The sequence below is a fragment of the Gopherus flavomarginatus genome, chromosome 1, assembly GCF_025201925.1.
Source record: "Gopherus flavomarginatus isolate rGopFla2 chromosome 1, rGopFla2.mat.asm, whole genome shotgun sequence".
Classification (NCBI taxonomy): domain Eukaryota; kingdom Metazoa; phylum Chordata; order Testudines; family Testudinidae; genus Gopherus; species Gopherus flavomarginatus.
Genome location: NC_066617.1, coordinates 379209456 through 379215455, shown reverse-complemented (window position 1 = coordinate 379215455; position 6000 = coordinate 379209456).

Genomic DNA, 6000 nt, shown 5'->3' with positions numbered 1-6000 from the left:
GGTGTAGGGGAGAAAGTGTCCAACTCTGAGGAACAAGGATGTCTCCTGCATTTACCATATGGTCTCCTGAATTTCTGTATGTTCCCAGAACCTTGGATGATGGTTGCAGTAGAAATGCCTGAATGGAGAGATAACGTTAATATGAGACACTACATGCACTAGTGGAGGCTGTTGTCATGGGAGAAGAAGATTGAACTCTCTTCCCACACTGAAAAATGACATTTTCATTATTTAGAGAAAATAACTATGAACAATGACCCTACTAAATCCAATTCCATATTTTCTTGTGTTCCCTGAATTAATAATTCCTAAACTTTGTGGTGGGGGAACCTTAAGAGGCACCAGCAGGAAACACAAGTCTGGATAGTGGTTATCTATCATTGTGTCTTAATGCAATGACAGCCGGGACAGGGAGTCCATACTGAAGGGAGATCTCCATTCATCCAGTTGCTCGAAATCTGAGAGGGGGAAAAAATAAACTTTTACAAGGGCATGTGCTGAAAGAAACATCCAAATTAGAACATACCTCAAGGGAAAGACCTGGATGCCATTGACAGCAGCTCAAGAGAAACACCTGCTCATTCGCAGCAGTGGACAAGACAAAACAATGTTCAGATCCGCAAGATACGGGATGAAGCATAACGTGTTTGGGAATGTGCTCAGTTTTGGTCACCCAGTCTCTATTAAGGATAGAAAAGTCTGGGACTCTTTAGTTTATATAAGGGACAAAGATTAGCGCACATGATATAGGAGAGGGAAATAAAAAAGGAAACTGATTTATATTCAGATAGACAGTGCCCAACTGATACTATGAGACAAAGATGAGGACATATTTTATAGGAGAGGAAAATAAAAAAAATGAAACTGATTTACATTCAAATGGACAGTTCTCAACCAGTACTGTCGACAGACACTTAGTGCTCCAAGAAGACTAATTCCCTAAAGATGAGGGAAATTGTCAGCAAAATTAATTAGGAGAAAAAATTTAGACAGAAAAATATGAATGAATATTGGTATTTCTTTGATTACAGCTCATTAAATAGTGGAAAACTCATGATTCCACAGTCAACAAAGTGAAAAACTTTGGGTAAAAACTCAGTTTAGTGGTAAAGTGAATTCAGTAACTAGGGGGAGGGAAGCAATATGTAACAAAGAGGAAAAAGGGAAAATAGCTGGCCAAGAATAGAAATCGGAAGTTAAGAAAATTGATAAAGAATGTTAACATGTCTGGGAAAACTCCATGTGTGGCAGTGCTATGAATCACAAAAAGGAAGTTATTAATTATATTAAGAACAAATGAAATCCTAGAAAAGATTTATGTCAATTCCTGTGTTATATATAAAGTATTAAAAAGGGTTTTTTTTATAAAAGAGTTGACCAGGTTAAGAAACAATGGAAAAGCTAGTATGAGATTAGTTCAAAAAAAAAGTCTAGAAATGTAAGTATTGCCAGTCACCAGCTTAAACAGAGTTTGTCAAATAAAGCTGATTTCAATCTTCTATGAGCGTACACATGCTTGATGAAGGGAACAAGGCTGGTGCAACGAACCTTGGTTTCTCAGAGGCCTTTGATTTAGTAGTGGATAATACTGAGTTGGTGAGTTGGAGAAGGGGAAGGATTTAACCTCTGCACATGGGATTGGAGAAATAAACTGCATCCAGTTCTGGGGCCCACATTTGAAAAAAGATGTTGAAAACTTGGAGACAGTGCAGAAAAGAGCCACAAAAATGATTGGAGGATAGAGAAAAGGCCGGATCGTTAGACTTGAACGTGTATATCTCTTTAACTTATCAAAAAGATGATCAAGCAGAGACTTTAATTTGGAGAAAATCATGGGCAATAATGTGCTCTGTAATCTGCCAGAGAAAGGCTGAGTAGGGCTGGAAGCTGAAGCCAGGCAAATTCCAGCTCAAAATTAGGGCCAAATATTTAGCAGTGAGGGTGATTAACCATTGTTTGTTTTGGTTTTCACCAGGATGGTGGGTGGTGTTTGGACACCTGGAATAGAGAAGGCCAGTGAAAACGGGGTAGATTCATCTGCTAAAATAGGGAAAGAACAAGTTAAAAGTCACTTGGACAAGTTAGATGTTTTCAAGTCACCAGGGCCTGACAAAATGCACCCTAGAATACTGTGAGGGAACTGACTGAGGAGATATCTGAGCCACTAGTTACTGTCTTTGAAAAGTCTTGGGAGACAGTGGTGATTCTGGAAGACGGGAAAAGAGCATCTATAGTGCCTGTCTATAAAGAGAGAAACAAGGGAAACCCAGGCTATTACAGACCAGTCAGCTTAACTTCTGTACTAGGTAATATAATGGAACAAATAATCATGGAATCAATTTGCAAACAAATAGAAGATAATGAACTGATGAGTGACAGTCAGCATGGATTCATTAAGAACAAATCATGTCAAACCAACCTGATAGCTTTCTCTGACAGGGTAACAGGCCCCGTGGATGTAGGGAAGCAGTAGCTGTGGTATATCCAGACATTAGTACAGCTTTCGATACAGTTTCTCATGAACTTCTCATTAACAAACTAGGGGAATACAACCTAGATGGACCTACAATAAGGTGTGTGCATACCTGGTTGAAAAGGAATGCTCCAAGTCAGGCTCATTAATGATTTAGATCATGGCATAGAGTGTAAACTTGTTAAATTTGCAGATGATTCTAAGTTGGGAGGGGTTGCAAGTCTTTGGAGAATCAGATAAACATTCAAATGGATCTGGAAAAAGTGGAGAAAAGGATGATTAGGAGTCTTGAAAATACCACCTATGAGGGACGACTGGAAGATCTAGGTTTGTTTAGTCTGAATAAGAGAAGAGTGCCAGGGGAAAGGATAACGGTTTTCAAATACCTAAAAGGTTGTTACAAGGAGAGAGAAAAAATGTTCTCCTTAGCCTCTGAAGAGAAGACAAGAAACAATGGACTTAAATTGCAGCAAGTGTGGTTTAGGTTTGACATTAGGAAAAATGTTTCAAAAAATGCAAATACTATGTTTTGTTATATTAGCAGAATTATAACATGCAACATGATAGTATGTCTCTACTAGGTGTGGGCTAGGTGTGAAGAGCCATCAGTCTTAGATGACTAAGACAAAAGAATCCTGTATCTTGTCAGAGGATAGATTAGCTGTCCTTCGTGATTCCTTATAACTCTATGGCTCTATCATTCTATGATGTAAAATCCTAGTGTAGACCCGGCCTTAGTCATACACACGTCTTTTGGCCCAATCCAGAGGTAACTGCTTGAAATTTAATGGGCTTGTGTTTTACAGGAGGTCAGACTGGATGATCAAAAGGTCCCTTCTGACCTTAAACCCTATGGATCTATTGATAAAGAAAGTATCAGAGGGGTAGCCGTGTTAGTCTGGATCTGTAAAAGCAGCAAAGAATCCTGTGGCACCTTATAGACTAACAGACGTTTTGGAGCATGAGCTTTCGTGGGTGAATATCCACTTCGTCAGATGCATGTAGTCTACATGCATCTGACGAAGTGGATATTCACCCAAGAAAGCTCATGCTCCAAAACGTCTGTTAGTCTATAAGGTGCCACAGGATTCTTTGCTGCTTTTGATAAAGAAAGTAGATCAGGCATTTATATTTAATGTGTCTCATAATATGAACAAGGGAACATTTAGTTAAATTGAAAGTCTGAACATATAACATTGAGAAAAGGTAAGTGCTGCCATAATTCCTATTTGGCCTATAGAACTCCTTGCTACCAACATTATTGGAGCGAAGAGCATAGAAGAATGGCATTCACAAATGGATTGGCCATTGCAGGTGGTGCTGGTGGCATAACCTGTAGTTAAGGCTGTCTGACACCTTCCATTAGAAGACCTCATTTCCAGTTGCTTATAAATTTGCCAAATTGTTGATGTTTGGACTGAATTTTCTTATGCTGAGTGTCTGCATGAAGCAGAGTTGTTATATTTGAAAGTTTCAGGCCTAACAATTGAGCTGAGTTCTCAAATTAAGCTAGAAGAAAGTATATGTTACCCATGTTGAAAAATTCTCATTATTGTTCTAGTGAGGACCCCTAGCACCACCAAGATTTGCAGCAGATAAAAGTCAGATAACAGTCCCTGTCCCTCTGCCCCATTAATAAACAGAACCATGAAATGCAAGAGGAGGGAGTGACAGTGTCTGTGCATTAATACACAGTTGGCTCTGACATCTATACTCAGTTCTTGCTTCAAGGGGAGTTTTTCCTCACTGGGGCCTGAGAAAAGCATGGGCCGTAGTCTCAGAATTTGGCCTTTTACTACACATCTACTAACATTTTTCATTCTGAAGGACTCACTGTGCCACTGAAATGCACCAGGCTCGGGCTGGAGTCTAGAAGGTGGAATGAGCAGGGATGTACAGAAAAGAGAGACATTTTGGCCAGTGATTCTTTAGCAAACTTATTACTTATGGCAAGGGCCTTGGCATGCGTCATGATTGTGCAGAGTGGATAAGACCACAGACATCCTCTTTATCCCACCACACCCATGTTTCAGAGGATTTGCCAATCAGGTGAGCTTCTCAGCAAGAGATGGGTACCTGTGAATCCTGAGACGGAAGTGTCCTCCCTAGGAATCCCACTCAGGTATCCATGTCCCACAGCTCTCTGAACCCAGCATCTGCAGCAGCATCCCAGGCCGAGAGCCAACAAATGGTGTGCACAGTTTCTAATATAGCTCTGTGTAATCCTAGTGGAGTTGGCTCAGCCTCTAGAGGAGAAGGGAGGATCTGAGTGTAAACAGGCTGTAGACAAGCAACTCTGCACTTCCATGCTAATTATCCAGCTTTAGGAGTAAACAGCAATTAAGGAACCTTCCCAAGGGGGGACGGGATCTCGTGGGTTCTGCACTGAGTCATAGAGGAGTTGGCTACTCTGTACGTTTGTGTGTATGTATTTAAAAATTATAGTTGATGAGAAAGAAAATTAGGGATAATGCCTAATTCTCAGGAAAGATGGGTAGATAGTAGACAGAGAGATCCAGAGTAAGATGAATAAGAGGAGACACAAGCACTTACAGCAAACACATGGGGCAGTCGCTAAGGGATCGGAGATCAGTACTTCTCATCAGTAACTATCATTATATTGTGTAGCGGCTTTCATTGATGTATCTTCAAAACACCTAGCAAAGAAAAGTCACTATGAACCATCCCCATTTCACCGATCTGTAAACTGAGGCACGGGGGGAGTGTTGGTTCTGTTCACCCCAGCATGGCCAGTGGGATGATCATGGGCTAAGCTTAAAAGCTTCCCCCGGTACTTAGTTGGAACCACCAACTGTTTTTGCGGCTGCCATTCTTCCCGGTGTCCACCAGAAAGAGTCTCCTTGTATAAAAGTCCTTGGTCTATAACAAACCGGGATCGATTAGAAGAGCTGAGAGGCGGTGGGGTGCTCCATGCCGCCACCCAAGCTTTCTGAAGGCTGTCATCTGCTTCCTGCTCAGTCTGGAACTGTTCCCTTGAGGCTGGGGTCACCAGTTCTTCCTCAGACTGGGGACTTGGGCTTGGCCCCTCTGGAAGCGATGTAGATGATGGGGTTGTTTTAGTTGCTGGTGAACCGCTCTCCGCTGGTGCACCTGAGGGTATTTCAGGCTCTGGCTGAGCCTTTTGGGTATGGCTGTCTTTGGCTTCTGCCAGTTCTGGCTCGCTGGCGCCCTCTGGCGTTGAGTTTGAAGATGTGGTTATAATTGCTGGTGCTGGTTGCTGTTCCAGTTCCGGGCCTGGGACTGGAGGTGCTGTGGCTGTTTCAGTGGTTGGCATGGAATCCGGGTCCACTACCTCTGTCTGGGTCTCTGGTAACACAGACGGGGCATCTGTGGACGGCTCAGGAACAGGAATGGGTTGGGTCTGGAAGCTTGCCTGGTTTGGCTACGTGTAACCATTCCCACTCTCTTGTCCCGCTTCACCTGGTTGGCCAAGTCTTCCCCCAGTAGCATGGGGATAGGATAATTGTCATAGACTGCAAAAGTCCACATTCCTGACCAGCCTTTGT